This window comes from Oncorhynchus kisutch, linkage group LG25 (genome assembly GCF_002021735.2).
Source record: "Oncorhynchus kisutch isolate 150728-3 linkage group LG25, Okis_V2, whole genome shotgun sequence".
In the NCBI taxonomy this organism is placed as follows: domain Eukaryota; kingdom Metazoa; phylum Chordata; class Actinopteri; order Salmoniformes; family Salmonidae; genus Oncorhynchus; species Oncorhynchus kisutch.
Genome location: NC_034198.2, coordinates 23776688 through 23796703, shown reverse-complemented (window position 1 = coordinate 23796703; position 20016 = coordinate 23776688). Strand labels below are relative to the sequence as shown.

Below are 20016 nucleotides of genomic sequence, written 5' to 3'. Positions count from 1 at the left end.
TGAGATGAGGCCAGCGATATACAGCTGGGGTAGAACAGCCCAGCACAGCACCAAGGGGGACTATTGGAGATTGAATAGAAGTGCGTGGAGAGATATTGGTGTGTGTGTGTGTGTGTGTGTGTGTGCGAGTGCGTGCGTCTGTGCATGTGTGTCCAAATCAATTCAAATGAGGTCATTGCGTTACTCTGTCTAATGTACCATTAAAGATGCAGAATAAGTCCATCCATATCCCTCTCTCTGGTGTGATTTATCTCTAGGTGTCTGACTCAACCAGTGAGGCAATGGTCTCTATTTCTACTGCAACCTCCATGGAGGGTTACATAAGCCAACCAGCCAGCCTCAGGCTTCTTATTCGTTACTCAGCATGTTTTTATTTCACCTTTATTTAACCAGGTAGGCTAGTTGAGAACACCTTTATTTAACCAGGTAGGCTAGTTGAGAACACCTTTATTTAACCAGGTAGGCTAGTTGAGAACACCTTTATTTAACCAGGTAGGCTAGTTGAGAACAAGTTCTCATTTGCAACTGCGACCTGGCCAAGATAAAGCATAGCAGTGTGAGCAGACAACAAAGAGTTACACATGGAGTAAACAATTAACAAGTCAATAACACAGTAGAAAACAAAGGGGGGAGTCTATATACAATGTGTGCAAAAGGCATGAGGAGGTAGGCAAATAATTACAATTTTGCAGATTAACACTGGAGTGATGAATGATCAGATGGTCATGTACAGGTAGAGATATTGGTGTGCAAAAGAGCAGAAAAGTAAATAAATAAAAACAGTATGGGGATGAGGTAGGTGAAAAAGGGTGGGCTATTTACCAATAGACTATGTACAGCTGCAGCGATCGGTTAGCTGCTCAGATAGCTGATGTTTGAAGTTGGTGAGGGAGATAAAAGTCTCCAACTTCAGGGATTTTTGCAATTCGTTCCAGTCACAGGCAGCAGAGTACTGGAACGAAAGGCGGCCAAATGAGGTGTTGGCTTTAGGGATGATCAGTGAGATACACCTGCTGGAGCGCGTGCTACGGATGGGTGTTGCCATCGTGACCAGTGAGCTGAGATAAGGCGGAGCTTTACCTAGCATGGACTTGTAGATGACCTGGAGCCAGTGGGTCTGGCGACGAATATGTAGCGAGGGCCAGCCGACTAGAGCATACAAGTCGCAGTGGTGGGTGGTATAAGGTGCTTTAGTGACAAAACGGATGGCACTGTGATAGACTGCATCCAGTTTGCTGAGTAGAGTGTTGGAAGCCATTTTGTAGATGACATCGCCGAAGTCGATGATCGGTAGGATAGTCAGTTTTACTAGGGTAAGCTTGGCGGCGTGAGTGAAGGAGGCTTTGTTGCGGAATAGAAAGCCGACTCTTGATTTGATTTTCGATTGGAGATGTTTGATATGAGTCTGGAAGGAGAGTTTGCAGTCTAGCCAGACACCTAGGTACTTATAGACGTCCACATATTCTAGGTCGGAACCATCCAGGGTGGTGATGCTAGTCGGGCATGCGGGTGCAGGCAGCGACCGGTTGAAAAGCATGCATTTGGTTTTACTAGCGTTTAAGAGCAGTTGGAGGCCACGGAAGGAGTGTTGTATGGCATTGAAGCTTGTTTGGAGGTGAGATCTGACAGAGAATAGCTGAGGGAAATAAGGTGACTGTAACCTGGCAGCTCTCTCAGCCTTGGCCGACAGTGGTACGTGGATGAAAGCGTCGTGGAGTATGGCCTTGGGATACCGTGGGTGTTGCGTCGAGCAAAAGTGCCACAGGACGCTAAGTCAAGGCCACGCAGAGGTATAAATCCAAGGTATGTGAGATCTGATGGTGATCTGATGGAGAAAGCTGAGGGAAATACCTAGAGCAGGGCTCTCCAACCCTTTTCCTGGGGAGTTACCCGTGTGTAGGTTTTCACTCCAACCCTTTTCCTGGGGAGTTACCCGTGTGTAGGTTTTCACTCCAACCCTTTTCCTGGGGAGTTACCCGTGTGTAGGTTTTCACTCCAACCCCAGTTGTAACTAACCTGATTCAGTTTATCAACCAGCTAATTATTAGAATTGGGTGCGCTAGATTAGGGTTGGAGTGAAAACCTACAGGACGGTAGCTCTCCAGGCAGCTAAATCAAGGCCATGCAGAGGAACCCAACCCACAATGATTTGGTTCAAGGATGGTAGCGTTTCTAGATTAAATTATGACTCATGTACATTGTTGACAGCAAAAATAAACAGCATTATTCAGTGAAATAACTATTACTACGTGAATAACACTTTCTAGAAAAATTAGCAGATTGCTTTTAGGGAGATGAAGAGAAAGCGAGAGAAAGAGAGGCATACATTGTATTGTGGATGTGAGGAGAAGTGTATGAGAACAAAAATGGGGCAGTTGGAAAACAAGGGCACGTTAAGAGAGAGAGAGATCAAGAAATCGGAAATACAGACATTGTCATCCTACAAGAAACCTGGTACAGAGGAGATGGACCCACTGGTTGCCTTCTATGTTACAGAGAGCTGGTAGTCCCATCCACCAAACTACCAGGTGTGAAACAGGGAAGAGACTTAGGGGGTATGCTAATTGGGTATAGAGCAGACCTAACTCACTCCATTAAATTAATCAAAACAGGAACATTTTACATTTAGCTACAAATTCAAAAGGAAATTATCTTAACAGAGAAAAATGTCCTCCTGTGTGCTACCTATATCCCCCATACTTTAATGAAGACAGCTTCTCCATCCTGGAGGGGGAAATCAATCATTTCCAGGCCCAGGGACATGTACCAGTCTGTGGCGACCTAAATGCCAGAACCGGACAAGAACCTGACACCCTCAGCACACAGGGGGACAAACACCTGCATGGAGGTGACAGCATTCCCTCCCCCATATGCCCCCCTAGGCACAACTATGACAACATAGCCAACAAAAACAGGTCACAACTCCTCCAGCTCTGTCGCATGCTGGGTATGTACATAGTCAATGGTAGGCTTCGAGGGGACTCCTATGGTAGGTACACCTATAGCTCATCTCTTGGCTGCAGTACTGTAGACTGCTTTATCACTGACCTCAACCCAGAGTCTCTCAGAGTGTTCACAGTCAGCCCACTTACACCTCTATCAGATCACAGCAAAATCACTGTCTACTTGAACAGAGCAACACTCAATCATGAGGCATCGAAGCCAAAGGAACCTAGTAATATTAAGAAATGCTATAGATGGAAGGAATGTATCTTGGAAACCTACCAAAACACAATTAGGCAACAACAAATTCCTGGACAAAACGATCCACTGGAATAGTGAAAGTGTAAACTTGGCAGTAGAAAATCTTAACAGTATATTTGACCTCTCAGCCTCCCTATCAAATCTAAAAATCTCAAATAGAAAACCGAAGAAAATGAACAACAATGACAAATGGTTTTATGAAGAACGCACAAATCTAAGAAAGACATTGAGAAACCTGTCCAACCAAAAACAGAGACCCGGAAAACCTGAGTCTACGCCTTCACTATGGTGAGTCACTAAAACAATACAGAAATAGAGCACGTCAGAAATCTGCTCAATATAATTGAAGAATCCATAGACTCTAACCATTTCTGGGAAAAATGGCAAACACCAAACAAACAACAACACAAAGTACTATCTGTCCAAAATGGAGATGTATGGGTAAACCCCTTCTCTCTTTTAGGCTCTATAACAAAGAACAAACAGCAAAAACATATACATGATCAAATACAAATCTTAGAATGAACTGTTAAAGACCAGAACCCACTGGATTCTCCAATTACCTTGAATGAACTACAGGACAAAATAAAACCCCTCCAACCTAAAAAGGCCTGTGGTGTTGATGGTATCCTCAATGAAATTATCAACTATACAGACAACAAAATCCAATTGGCTATACTAAAACTCTTTAACATCATCCTTAGCTCTGGCATCTTCCCCAATATTTGGAACCAAGGATTGATCACCCCAATCCGCAAAAGTGGAGACAAATTTGACCCCATTAACTAACGTGAGATATGCGTCAACAGCAAACTTGGGAATATCCATTCTGCATTATCATTAACAGCAGTTTCGTACATTTCCTCAGTGAAAACAATGTCCTGAGCAAATGTCAAATTGCCTTTTTACCAAATTATCGTATGACAGACCACATATTCACCCTGCACAACCTAATTGACAAACAAACAAAACAAAGGCAAAGTCTTCTCATGCTTTGTTGATTTCAAAAAGCCTTCGACTCTATTTGGCATAAGGTTTGGCATTCTGCTATACAAATTGATGGAAAGTGGTGTTGGGGTAAAAACATACAACGTTATAAAATTAATATACACAAACAACAAGTGTGTGGTTAAAATAGACAAAAACACACACATTTCTTCCCACTGGGCCATGGGGTGAGACAGGGATGCAGCTTAAGCCCCACTCTCTTCAACATATAAATCAATGAATTGGCAAGGGCACTAGAAAAGTCTGCAGCACCCGGCCTCACCTTACTAGAATCTGAAGTCAAATGTCTCCTGTTTGCTGATGATCTGGTGCTTCTGTCACCAACCAAGGAAGGCACCTAGATATTCTGCACAGATTCTGCCAGACCTGGGCCCTGACAGTAAATCTAGGTAAGACCAAAATAATGGTGTTCCAAAAAAGGTCCAGTCGCCAGGACCCCAAATACAAATTCCATCTAGACACTGTTGCCCTAGAAGCACACAAAAAACTATACATACCTTGGCCTAAACATCAGCGCCACAGGTCATTTCCACAAAGCTGTGAACGATCTGAGAGACAAGGCAAGAAGGGCATTCAATGCCACCTAAAGGAACATTACATTTGAAATAATAATTAGGATCTGGCAAAAAAACTTGAATCATTTATAGAACCCATTGCCCTTTATGGTTGTGAGGTCTGGGGTCCGCTCACCAACCAATAATTCACAAAATGGGACAAACACCAAATTGAGACTCTGCATGCAGAATTCTGCAAAAATATCCTACACGTACAACGTAGAATACCAAATAATGCACGCAGAGCAGAATTAGGCCGATACCTGCTAATTATCAAAATCCAGAAAAGAGACATTCAATTCTACAACCACCTAAAAGGAAGCGATTCCCAAACCTTCCATAACAAAGCCACCACCTACAGAGAGATGAACCTGCAGAAGAGTCCCCTAAGCAAGCTGGTCCTGGGGCTCTGTTCACAAACACAAACACACCCCACAGAGCCCCAGGCCAGCAACACAATTAGACCCAACCAAATCATGAGAAAACAAAAAGATAATTACTTGACACAAAAAAACTGAGCAAACTAGAATGCTATTTGGCCCTAAACAGAGAGTACACAGTGACAGAATAGCTGACCATTTTGACCCAAACTTAAGGAAAGCTTTGACTATGTACAGACTCAGTGAGCATAGCCTTGGCAGACCTGGCTCTCAAGAGAAGACAGGCTATATGCACACTGCCCACAAAACGAGGTGGAAACTGAGATGCACTTCCTAACCTCCTGCCCAATGTATGACCATATTAGAGACACATATTTCCCTCCCTCATTGTAAATACAACCCTTATTTATGCTTATTTATTTTCCCTTTTGTACTTTAAACTATTTCTACATCGTTACAACACTGTATATATACATAATATGACATTTGTAATGTCTTTATTCTTTTGTAAATTCTGTGAGTATAATGTTTACTGTTCATTTTTATTGTTTATTTCACTTTTGTATATTACCTACCGCGCTTGCTTTGGCAATGTTAACATATGCTTCCCATGCCAATAAGGCCATTGAATTGAGAGAGAGAGAGAGACAGAGAGAGACAGAGAGACAGAGAGAGAGAGAGAGAGAGAGAGAGAGGTGGTTCAGGCGGCGGTCAGTAAGCTTATCAAACGAGACGGCTACGGAACTGGCTGAATGGTTTAAGTTGTGCATAGCTTTAGCTCCTTCAGAAGCACATTATCTAACTAAACCATTATGCCTCTTGGTACTGTATCTCTCAGAAACGGTTCCCTCTGCTCCACAAAGACAGAACCTCAAGTGAACCCAACTATTCCCTCTCCCCTCCTCAGCCGTTAGCAGACTGCAGTGCACTGCTCCTCATGGGCTGAGAGGGAAACCCATCAGAGACTCTGGCTGTGTCCCAAATGGCACCCTATTCCCTCTCCCCTCCTCAGCCGTTAGCAGACTGCAGTGCACTGCTCCTCATGGGCTGAGAGGGAAACCCATCAGAGACTCTGTCTGTGTCCCAAATGGCACCCTATTCCCTTTATAGTGCACTACTTTTGACCAGAGACTTATGGGTCTGAATTGGGTGCCATCAAGTGAAAAAGTCAAAAGAAAGTGTGAACAGACAGTGAAATAAATACATTAAGAATAAGATGAATATTTGCTATAGATAAATTGAGAAAAGCAAACAGCACGAATTAGGTGGGTGAACAAACACTCATACAGCCTGGTGCCATCGCTCCTATCTCCTGCCGAGGAATCACAGTCCCACCTACGTCAGCAACACTGGTTTCATTTGTTTGTTGTTGGTATATACAATTCATTCTTTTTCCCCCTATTTTTTTCCATCTTTAACACAAAACAACCAACACACCAAACCAAATAAAAAACACAAATACAAATACATATGCTATTTCATGGCCATGATATTCTTTCATATATCACACAATAATCATTCCCATATATTTTTGGTGTCTGCATAATTTTTCTCCAGCCTTTTTGCGAACATGATTTCATACGATGTTGTTTTATCAACATATTCATCCACTCTAGGAACATTGGCTTATTAGAGCTTTTCCATTGCTCAGAACCAGCCTTAAACACTGACACAACTGACACTAACCTAAACATAATACTTTATAATTATGTCTGGTTAATCCTTCTTATTTCAGATTTGTCTCTCAACAGATAATCTTGGTGGCCTAGATACCTGGGTTTCAAGGCCTTCTCCAACGCACTGTAAGGCCTTGCCCCATAGGAGGTACACAATGGCCGCTCCCACAGTACATGTAGGAGAGTTCATTAAGCCTCTTCACATTCTCCTGTGACAAACCCATCCTATGTGAGTTTAGGGTAGTAAAATCAAATCTATGACAAACTTTAAATTGTATACCTTTTCCCTTGGCTTCTCTGACATCTTGCCCAATAACATTACACAACCTCAATTCAAAGGGCTTTATTGACATTGTAAAGCCACACAATTATCACATTTTTAACCTTCAACAGCATTTTGGAACATCACACTGGCTTCACACTGTCAGAGATAGAGCAGCACCTCTCATTCACACCAATGTCCAAATAAACACCCCCACACACGCTCATGGACACACACACACACACACACACACACACACACACACACACACACACACACACACACACACACACACACACACACACACACACACACACACACACACACACACACACACACACACACACACACACACACACACACACACACACACAGCCTTCCAACTCTACAACCACTCCCCATTCCACACACAGAACCATCCATATGCCATCCAAGTGTTGCTACGTGTATTTCTAGTGAGAGAACAGAAAGGGTTAAGAAACAACAACTAATAATGACAGGGGAGATGGAGTGGACAGGGGAGAGTGTGTCTGTGTGTGGATGGTGCCCAGCCATGTTTAATTACATTTCACACGCTGCCGAGTGTCAGATAGAGAAACTCACACAAACCTATCAGGGGAGAATGACTGCCCCCTCGCATTGAGGATTTCAAGAAGAAGGCCGTTTCCAGAAAACTGGATCCCCCTTAACACAATCATGTTACCAATAATTGCTTCTATTTCACTAGATGTACAGTGGGGAGAACAAGTATTTGATACACTGCCGATTTTGCAGGTTTTCCCTACATACAAAGCATGTAGAGATCTGTAATTTGTATCATAGGTACACTTCAACTGTGAGACGGAATCTAAAACAAAAATCCAGAAAATCACATTGTATGAATTTTAAGTAATTCATTTGCATTTTATTGCATGACATAAGTATTTGTTCACCTACCAACCAGTAAGAATTCCGGCTCTCACAGACCTGTTAGTTTTTCTTTGAGAAGCCCTCCTGTTCTCCACTCATTACCTGTATTAACTGCACCTGTTTGAACTCGTTACCTGTATAAAAGAAACCTGTCCACACACTCAATCAAACAGACTCCAACCTCTCCACAATGGCCAAGACCAGAGAGCTGTTTAAGGACATCAGGGATAAAATTGTAGACCTGCACAAGGCTGGGAAGAAAATTATTAGAAAATGGAAGAAGTTCAAGATGACGGTCAATCACCCTCGGTCTGGGGCTCCATGCAAGATCTCACCTCGTGGGGCATAAATGATCATGAGGAAGGTGAGGGATCAGCCCAGAACTACACGGCAGGACCTGGTTAATGACCTGAAGAAAGCTGGAACCACAGTCTCAAAGAAAAGCATTAGTAACACACTATGCCGTCATGGATTAAAATCCTGCAGCGCACGCAAGGTCCCCCTGCTCAAGCCAGCGCTTGTCCAGACCCGTAAGAAGGTAATGTGGTCTGATGAGACAAAAATAGAGCTTTTTGGTCTAAACTCCACTCGCCGTGTTTGGAGGAAGAAGAAGGATGAGTACATCCCCAAGAACACCATCCCAACAGTGAAGCATGGAGGTGGAAACATCATTCTTTGGGGATGCTTTTCTGCAAAGGGGACAGGACGACTGCACCGTATTGAGGGGAGGATGGATGGGACCATGTATCGCGAGATCTTGGCCAACAACCTCCTTGCCTCAGTAAGAGCATTGAAGATGGGTCGTGGCTGAGTCTTCCAGCATGACAACGACCCGAAACACACAGCCAGGGCAATTAAGGAGTGGCTCCGTAAGAAGCATCTCAAGGTCCTGGAGTGGCCTAGCCAGTCTCCAGACCTGAACCCAATAGAACATCTTTGAAGGGAGCTGAAAGTCCGTATTGCCCAGCGACAGCCCCGAAACCTGAATGATCTGGAGAGGTCTGTATGGAGGAGTGGGCCAAAATCCCTGCTGCAGTGTGTGCAAACCTGGTCAAGAACTTCAGGAAACGTATGTTCACTGTAATTGCAAACAAAGGTTTCTGTTCCAAATATTAAGTTCTGATTTTCTGATGTATCAAATACTTATGTCATGCAATAAAATGCAAATTAATTACTTAAAAATCATACAATGTGATTTTCTGGATTTTTGTTTTAGATTCCGTCTCTCACAGTTGAAATGATAAAAATTAAAGACCTATACATGCTTTGTAAGTAGGAAAACCTGTAAAATCGGCAGTGTATCAGATACTTGTTCTCCCCACTGTATGTCCTTGAACCGATTACTTTAAAATCACACACAGAATAAGTTAAAAGGATCATTTAGTTGCTAATGGCAGCCTGCAGTACCTTGGTCAGCCTTCAAATTGAGATAAGCTGTGTTCAAAAACCTATACTAACATAGTGTAATGAAACAGGCAGGGAGCAGGTCTCGAACCTTCGACATTCTAGCCTGAAGTCCAGCTCGCTATCGACTGTGCCACAAAAGCACAGTCGATATCCACGCTTATAAACCCAGGGTCTTATACTACATATACTACGTATACTACATACTATATACTGTTGGTTAATTTGACTATACTGTAAACAAACGGTATCCCTTCAGTTCAAGCGTACTAGAGCTTCGCCTGTCTACCGGAAGTTGATGCTGTTGCTATGTAACCTCCTGCTAGCTTTGTAGCATAACAAATTACTAGCTAGACATCTTTCGAATTCCAGTTTGTTCTTAAATACAATCTGGAGTGCCAGATGGCGATCAGAGTGCGCTCTGGGAGTTTGTAAACTCAGAGCGTTGTCAGATTGTCTGTTTGTAAACTCAGAGCGTTTCGTTCTCGGAGCGTTCAGAGCCACACTGGACGCTCTGGCCGAGGAGTAGGGTTGATCTCAGCGTTCTGACATAACAACGGCAGTCAAGTACCTAAGCTAAGTGGCTAAGCTTGCTAGCTACATCCAGACACAAATGAGAGAACACCTCACTCTGACCATTTTACTCGCCCTAGCAGAGCTGGTTAGGCAGTTTTCATGTTATCCAGAGTGTTGGTGACTGTAACTTTTGTTGCTGGCAACAATTTATGCTTTTTTTGCAGACGTTTACTGACACCGGCCAAATTCAACGGGTGTTGAGCTTTTGTAAATATATCAGTTGTTCTGCACTCTGGTACATTCCAGAGTGAATTTACAAAAGCACCAGAATGTCCATTGAGAATGCACAACGACTATACCACTTAGCTAAACTAAGAATTATGTGATTATTCATGTCAATGAATGTTCGGTAGTTAGTTAGGTAGCATATAGTTAATATACTGGCAAGTTTGATGTATTAGTAGCCAACCAACATTAGGCAGCTAGCTAACATACCGGTACATTCTGCTGTAATGATATTCTATTCTATTCTATTCTATTCTAAGGATAGCGTAGCTAACAAATTGTCAGCCAACATAACGTGTAGGGTAACTTATTTGAAAAGTCATTCCTTTATTACATTGCTCTACATTTTCTTAACATTTGTTATAATTAGTTTAGACAATGACTTTGTATCCACTCTCAAATCTGAAAACGATGTGAAGCCACGCCCCTTTTCTAAAGAATTGCATTATGGGAAATGGTGTACACTGCTTGTATACTTCATATTTTTGCGAATTTAGTACGACATCCGGGAACTTTTGGCATACTAACTCTATCCATACTACGACCAATAAGTACACTATATCTTCAATTTACGTCAGAAATAGTACGGTTAGTAAGGTTAGTGTGGGTATTCGAACACAGCTATACTCAATGAGAAGGGGCAGCACTGAGCTAGCACGCATTGTCACTACCTCAAGAAGCTCAAACTGCACCTGAAATGTTTCCAAAAACCCCTCCATGTAACAAGATGGTGACACGCTGAAATGACACTTCAATGGTGTGACGTCATCCATAGCTTTGTCCATATCTTTTACAGTCTATGAAACAAAACAACGAACACACTCCTCCTATCCTCCTCTCCATCCAGCCACGCACCCAGCCAGCCAGGCAGCCAGCCACACACCCAGCCAGGCAGTCAGCCAGGCAGCCAGCTAGCGAGCACCAGATGAGATCTGATTTGAGGAGAGAAGCAGAGCTGCTATTAATTTATGGCACAGAGAGAGAAACTGGAGAGCTCCTGATAAGTTAATGGTTGCTGTTTAATTACCAGCCTGAAGGATCACAGGGCTGAGGAGTGTGAGGAGAGAGAAAGACAGAGAGGGTGGGGTGGAGGAGGAGAAGCAGAGAGAGAGAGAGATAGCGACTGAGAGAGAGGGGTGGGGGGGGGAGAGGGGGGGAGAAAAAACGAGACGAGATTAGAGCATTCTGGCCTTACCACAGTGTGGGGTGGTGTGTGTGTGTGTGTGTGTGTGTGTAGTGGAAGGGAAGAAAGGAAGAGGGGATGGAGTGAAGAAACAAGGGAGTTACAGTGAAGTGGAGTTGCTGTTTTGACACCCAGGTGCTATTTGAACACAAGGGTACTCAGGTGAAACCAGCCGGCACCAGAGTGCACCTGACACACACACACACACACACACACACACACGGATATACACGGACACTGAAAAACAGCAAGCGGTCAACGCCACCAATGGGGCTTTTGTAGTATGACAAGCCAGTGCTATCTAGCTGTCAGATACACTAGGGCACACGCACACACACACACACACACACACACACACACACACACACACACACACACACACACACACACACACACACACACACACACACACACACACACACGAGAGCAACCAGACGAGACGAGGTGGTCAAACAGTATCACATAGGACTCTGGTGAAGAGTGCACTATGTATGAAATAGGGTGCTATTTGGGACATTGACCCTGTCGATGGAAGGCTTGATAGGGGAGGACTGACCCCTCCTCCAACCTCTGTCTCTGTCAAATACTAACTCTGAAACTCAATGACATACGGTGCCTTCAGAAAGTATTCAGACCCATTGACTTTTTCCACAATTTGTTACGTTAAGCCTTATTCTAAAATGGATTACATAAATAAAACATCTCAGCAATCTACACACAATACCCCATAATGACAAAAACGAAAATAGGTTTTTAGAAAATCTTGCCAATGTATTAAAAATAAAAACAGGAAAAAATGATTTACATAAGTATTCAGACCCTTTGCTGTGAGATTGGACATTGAGCTCAGGTGCATCCTGTTTTTATTGATCATCCTTGAGATGTTTCTACAACTTGATTGGAGTCCACCTGTGGTAAATTCAATTCATTGGACATGATTTGGAAAGGCACACACCTGTCTGTATAAGGTTCCACAGTTGACAGTGCATGTCAGAGCAAAAACCAAGCCATGAGGACGTAGAAATTGTCCCTAAATCTCCAAGAAAAGATTGTGTCGAGACACAATCTGGGGAAGGGTACCAAAAAATGTATGCAGCATTTAAAGTCCCAAAGAACACAGTGGCCTCCATCATTCTTAAATGGAAGAAGTTTGGAACCGGCAAGACACATCCTAGAGCTGGCCGCCCAGCCAAACTGATGGTCACTCTGACAGAGCTCCAGAGTTCCTCTGTGGAGAAGGGAGAACCTTCCAGAAGGACAACCATCTCTGCAGCACTCCACCAATCAGGCCTTTATGATAGAGTGGCCAGACGGAAGCCATTCTTCAGTAAAAGGCAGCCCGCTTAGAGTTTGTCAAAAGGCACCTAAAGACTCTCAGACCATGAGAAACAAGATTCTCTAGTCTGATGAAACCAAGATCAACTCTTTGGCCTGAATGCCAAGCATCACGTCTAGTGGAAACTTGCACCATCCCTACGGTGAAGCATGTGGTGGCAGCATCATGCTGTGGGGATGTTTTTCAGTGGCAGGGACTGGGAGACTAGTCAGGATCGAGGCAAAGATGAACGGAGCAAAGTACAGAGAGATCCTTGATGAAAACCTGCTCCATAGAGCTCAGGACCTCAGACTGGAGCGAATGTTCACCTTTCAACAGGACAACGACCCTAAGCACACAGCCAAGACAATGCAGGAGTGCCTTCGGGACAAGTCTCTGAATGTCCTTGAGTGGCCCAGCCAGAGCCCGGACTTGTCGAAGATCGAAAATCTCTGGAGAAGAAGAAGACTCAAGGCTGTAATCGCTACCAAAGATGCCTCCACAAAGTACTGACTAGAGGGTCTGAATACTTATGTTAATGTTTTTAATTCTAAAAACCTGTTTTTGCTTTGTCATTATGGGGTATTGTGTATAGATTGATGAGGGAAAAATAATAATAATAAATAAATAAATAATGTAAACAATTTTAGAATAAGGCTGTAGCGTAACAAAATGTGGGAAAGTCAAGCAGTCTGAATACTTCCTGAAGGCCCCGTATACCCTTCTATCCCCCTCTCCCTTCCTCCTCTCCTTTCGGTCTCTCATCCCCTCTTCACTCTCTCCTTTCAAAGGTGGGAAGAGAATGACATACCATTCTCTCTTCCTTCCACTACCTCGCTCCCACCCCCCTCTCCCCTTCGTTCCCTCATCCCCTGTTCCCTCCCACCCCCCTCTCCCCTTCGTTTCCTCATCCCCTGTTCCCTCCCACCCCCCTCTCCCCTCGTTCCCTCATCCCCTGTTCCCTCCCACCCTCTCTATATTCCAGGTGAGGTGGGGCGGACGTGGCATCTGCTCATGTAATGACTTCAGTACATGTTGTCACGTCTCAAAAAAGGAACACACGTCTCCTAGTCACACACCACTGCTTCTCTCTCAAACGCAAACTACGCCCCGGCGCAAGACCCTAAAACAGGAGACGCTTAGGGACTAGGGAGTGAAGTGCGGCAGCATAGAGAGAAGGGAACTAAATTAAATATAAATGTCAAGCCAGGCAAGGGTTTCATTCTGTTTGTAATTGTGAATATTTGATAAGGCGAAGTCTGCTCGGTTAGCGTGCCGCCATATGCTAAGAATGGCATTATGAGCAGCCAGGCCTGTGATACGCTGACAGGGTCTCCCCTCGGTCTCGACGGCAAGAGACCCCAGTGTAGAGACAGACGCATGTACGCACAAACACACACACACACACACACACACACACACACACACACACACACACACACACACACACACACACACACACACACACACACACACACACACATACACACACACACACACTGCCATGTGACATCCTGGCTCCACCAGTTTTCCCCAGACAACGCCACCTGCTGAAAAACATGGCCGTTATCCAAACTGTTGGTTGACAGACCGTGTCATTGCCATTTCCTAATGGTACCTACACCATAGCCCTTTATACCTCTCCAAAACACTAGTGACACAACCACAATGTATCATAATATCTACCTACCTCTTTATACCTCTCCAAAACACTAGTGACACTACCACAATGTATCATAATATCTACCTACCTCTTTATACCTCTCCAAAACACTAGTGACACTACCACAATGTATCATAATATCTACCTACCTCTTTATACCTCTCCAAAACACTAGTGACACTACCACAATGTATCATAATATCTACCTACCTCTTTATACCTCTCCAAAACACTAGTGACACTACCACAATGTATCATAATATCTACCTACCTCTTTATACCTCTCCAAAACACTAGTGACACTACCACAATGTATCATAATATCTACCTACCTCTTTATACCTCTCCAAAACACTAGTGACACTACCACAATGTATCATAATATCTACCTACCTCTTTATACCTCTCCAAAACACTAGTGACACTACCACAATGTATCATAATATCTACCTACCTCTTTATACCTCTCCAAAACACTAGTGACACTACCACAATGTATCATAATATCTACCTATCTCTTTATACCTCTCCAAAACACTAGTGACACTACCACAATGTATCATAATATCTACCTACCTCTTTATACCTCTCCAAAACACTAGTGACACTACCACAATGTATTATTATCTCTCTATCTCTTTATATGTCACGTCCTGACTGTGGAGAGCATTTGAATGTCTCTATTTGGTTTGGTCAGGGTGTGATTTGGGGTGGTCATTCTAGGTTTAGTTTTCTATGATTTTGTGTTTCTATGTTTTGGCGGAGTATGGTTCTCAATCAGGGACAGCTGTCTATTGTTGTCTCTGATTGGGAACCATACATAAGGTAGCCCTTTCCCTCCTTTCTATGTGGGAAGTTGTCTTTGTTTGTTGGCACTATTGTGGTAAGTTTCACGGTTGGTTTTGGATTGTTTATTGTTTTTGTTGGCGTCATCCTAATCAAAAAGGGAAATATGTACCCTCACCACGCTGCACCTTGGTCTAGTTCTTTCAACAGCCGTGACATTATACCTCTCCAAAACACTAGTGACACGACCACGATATACCATAATATCTACCTACGTCTTTATACCTCTCCATATACACTCGTGACACTACCACGATGTATCATATTATCTCTCTACCTCTTTCTTTTATTCTCCCTTTTGTCATTTCTGTGTCCCTCTCTCTCTCCCACCTTCTATATTCATTTTATCATACCTCTCTCTCTATTCACTGTGACTCTCTTCCTCTCTCACCATCCTCCCCCTTGCAACTAAATGACACCAGATGGTTGTTCTGTGATTTCCATCATTCTTCCACATACCTCCGCCCCTCATTCACTCACTCACTCACTCACTCACACTCTCCCTCACTCTCTCCCTCCCTCCCCTCTTCATAGTTTCAACAGGAACCGTGTATGACATTAAGCAGCTCTGACCTTTATTTATGAAAGTTAAGAACAAATTCAATTAAGAACAAATTCTGAGAAACAAATTGGAAAGACAAAGATCCGATGAGTTGAAAGTGTCATTTGACTCCTTCCACTAAAATGAAGTTTTAGGAGATTGACAGCCCACGAGAGGAGGAGGCACTAACAAGCACTGTCAATCCGTGCTTGTTAGAGTTAAATAAAAAATATTCAAAATATTAGGAAGACTAGGTTCTGGTTAACACACCGTATACCTCAGTCCAGAAGAGTGTATTCATTGACATGTGGGGTTAATGTGTGGTTGTTATTTCACGCCTATCTCAGCAAGGTCACTTTTGCCCATCGGTGTGTATCTTTAATGGGTAGCTTATGAATCATGCATGTGCAGGAAGACAAAGAGATTGAGAGCGAAAGAAGGATGAATGCGAGAGAGGGAAGAGATGTATAGAGGAAAAAGAAAAGGCAGAGGAGAGAGTGTGTGTGTGTGTGTGTGTGTGTGTGTGTGTGTGTGTGTGTGTGTGTGTGTGTGTGTGTGTGTGTGTGTGTGAGTGAGTGAAATAAGTAATTAGAATGTTGAATATGTTTCCCTAAGTATTTATGGTGCAGTGCTAGCAGGGACTAGTGTCGGATGATGCAGGCTGGCTGGCTTACCTAGGCATGATCAGATGTGCTGCCGTCCCTACTGGGGCTGAAAAGCTTGTTTGTGGAGAGGAGCACCGGGTAATACCTATCAAATATGCATGAGGCAGCGGGAAGGGCCGAGAGAAGGAGAACACACGCATACGCAGATGCACCAATACACATGCATGCACTCATGCACGCACGCACAAGTACACCCACACACAGGCATCCAAGCACTTGCACGCACACACACATAAATGCAAGTGCACACAGACACACACCAACTCACACGCACACACACATACACACACACACACGTACACGTACACACACACAGTTAAGATGATTAGCTTCTGATCTGGAAGTGAACATGCAGCGTCAGACTATTATTTTGGTATGGGTTACCTTTAGACTTGAGATAATGACTTATTCTGTTAGAGGAAGTCTGTGGTTGGTTGAGCGTTATTTTAGCCAATGATTCAGTCCACAGATGGCTTACGCCATGACAGACTAAAAAGCATAACCCATGTTGGTTGTAAAAAGGGAACCCCACACTGCGTGCCTGGTTTCCCACCCACGTCTCCCTCCTCACCCCTCCCAGTCCCCTGGGCTTCCTCTCTCTGGCTGGGCATCACACAGTCTGGCTCTCCCCTCTCCCACCTGGATAAAAGCCACAAGGCAACCACCTGCAGCATGACTGTACACACACAAATGCACACACACACACACACACACACACACAGACCAGGGACAACCAAAGTCACTTCAACTGTTCAGCCATTTTTTTTTAAAGAACAATGTCTCTCTCATCTCTCACTCTCTTACCCCCCACACACTCTCAAACCCAGCAATAGAAACACTGTCTCACACATCCACCTCCAAACACAAAGACACAAAACAACTACAGGCATACAGTGCTGTTGTGTTCCGCATTTTCCTTTAAAAACACACACGAACACACACACCCCGTCTTCGCCCTTGTCTCTCTACTGTACAGTAATCAGATTGCAGCTTTAACTGGATTACACAGGAGGATTCCAAGACACAGAGACAGAGACCTGTCGATTACATGACTATACAAACCCAACAGATATTCTACACTGAGTAAGGAGGGTTTTCCAACTCAGCAGCAATATGCCAGGGGATTTCAGAAAGGGCTTAGTACACCACAGTAGCAGCCTCTCTTTCTCACTACGCTTTGATGGGAGTGGAGAGAGCAACCAGACCAGGGAAGACAGGCATTGTGACAGACACCGGAAGATAAGACAGACACCCTGTCTGGCTGCATCTAGAATGGCATCCTATTCCTTATCGTGTACTACTTGAGATCAGAGCTCATAGGTGCCATTTCAGACACGCAACATCTCTCTGGTGTCTTTAGGGTGGATAGAATAGGAATGGGGGGGGGGGGGGGCTCCACACTACCACCAGTTAACACCATAGTACTCCCAATGCCTCAGAGCAGAGCAGCACACAGTCACATAGTCACAGTATACCCATGACAGGGTACAGAAGGTATCCACGGTGACACACCGAAATTCCCCGAAGTATAAAGACGGCCCCATTTGGATTTGGTCACGGTTTAGTCTACAGTCCAAGAGTTTAGTCTGCAGTCGGAGAGTGTATTATTGTCCTTATAGGGAAGGAGGGAAGGAGGAGAAGATGGAGAGGGAGAATAACTAGGGAAGGAGGAGAAGGAGAATGGAGAGAGCGAGAATGACTAGAGAAGGAGAGAAGGAGAAGGGAGAGAGGGAGAATGACTAGGGAAGGAGAAGGGAGAGAGGGAGAATGACTAGGGAAGGAGGAGAAGGAGAAGGGAGAGAGGGAGAATGACTAGGGAAGGAGGGAAGGAGAAGGGAGAGAGGGAGAATGACTAGAGAAGGAGAAGGGTGAGAGGGAGAATGACTAGGGATGGAGAGAAGGAGAAGGGAGAGAGGGAGAATGACTAGGGAAGGAGAGAAGGAGAAGGGAGAGAGGGAGAATGACTAGGGAAGGAGAGAAGGAGAAGGGAGAGAGGGAGAATGACTAGGGAAGGAGAAGGGAGAGAGGGAGAATGACTAGGGAAGGAGGGAAGGAGAAGGGAGAGAGGGAGAATGACTAGAGAAGGAGAAGGGAGAGAGGGAGAATGACTAGAGAAGGAGAAGGGAGAGAGGGAGAATGACTAGGGAAGGAGAGAAGGAGAAGGGAGAGAGGGAGAATGACTAGGGAAGGAGGGAAGGAGAAGGGAGAGAGGGAGAATGACTAGAGAAGGAGAAGGGAGAGAGGGAGAATGACTAGGGAAGGAGAAGGGTGAGAGGGAGAATGACTAGGGAAGGAGAAGGGAGAGAGGGAGAATGACTAGAGAAGGGAGAGAGGGAGAATGACTAGGGAAGGGGAGAAGGGAGAGAGGGAGAATGACTAGGGAAGGAGAGAAGGAGAAGGGTGAGAGGGAGAATGACTAGGGAAGGAGAGAAGGAGAAGGGAGAGAGGGAGAATGACTAGGGAAGGAGAGAAGGAGAAGGGTGAGATGGAGAATGACTAGGGAAGGAGAGAAGGAGAAGGGTGAGAGGGAGAATGACTAAGGAAGGAGAGAAGGAGAAGGGAGAGAGGGAGAATGACTAGGGAAGGAGAGAAGGAGAAGGGAGAGAGGGAGAATGACTAGGGAAGGAGGGAAGGAGAAGGGAGAGAGGGAGAATGACTAGAGAAGGAGAAGGGAGAGAGGGAGAATGACTAGAGAAGGAGAAGGGAGAGAGGGAGAATGACTAGGGAAGGAGAGAAGGAGAAGGGTGAGAGGGAGAATGACTAGGGAAGGAGAAGGGAGAGAGGGAGAATGACTAGAGAAGGAGAAGGGTGAGAGGGAGAATGACTAGGGAAGGAGAAGGGAGAGAGGGAGAATGACTAGAGAAGGAGAAGGGAGAGAGGGAGAATGACTAGGGAAGGAGAGAAGGAGAAGGGAGAGAGGGAGAATGACTAGGGATGGAGAAGGGTGAGAGGGAGAATGACTAGGGAAGGAGAAGGGAGAGAGGGAGAATGACTAGGGAAGGAGAGAAGGAGAAGGGAGAGAGGGAGAATGACTAGGGAAGGAGAGAAGGAGGAGAAGGAGAAGGGAGAATGACTACTAGGGAAGGAGAGAAGGAGAAGGGAGAGAGGGAGAATGACTAGGGAAGGAGGAGTGTGATTCTCCAGTCTGCCTGGTGATTAATCATTAGTGATATGAGATAGCCCTCAGGGAGCAAGGAGGCTATTGGTAGCTCCAGCCACAGTCATTCATTAAGAACTAGCGACACCCATTAGCGTTTCGATAATCTGGGCTGAACACAGGAAGGGTAGCACTAGGCACCATGAATCAAGGACATGGACACTATCATCCATGGGAGAGTCATCACCCAAAACAAGTCCCTTATCAGGACCCAGCTAAATAATGAGGCCTGTCAGGTACACCACTATCGCTGTGGTATTATCCCTGGAACACACAGAGGTGGTCACATAGGAACACACACACACACATACACACACACACACACACATACACACACACACACACACATGCCAGCAAAGACCATAGTCATGTTAATAATTCATTGAAACATGGCCGCGAGCGATTCAGTTTTTTGTGTTGTTTTCACCAGGACAAAAACCTTCCACAG

General features: G+C 44.5%; 1 protein-coding gene across 7 annotated transcripts in view; it reads right to left on the bottom strand.

Annotated features, from left to right (window-relative positions):
* Positions 1-20016, bottom strand: part of sdk2b (sidekick cell adhesion molecule 2b) — a 485771-nt gene that overhangs the window by 346785 nt on the left and 118970 nt on the right. The window lies entirely within an intron of this gene.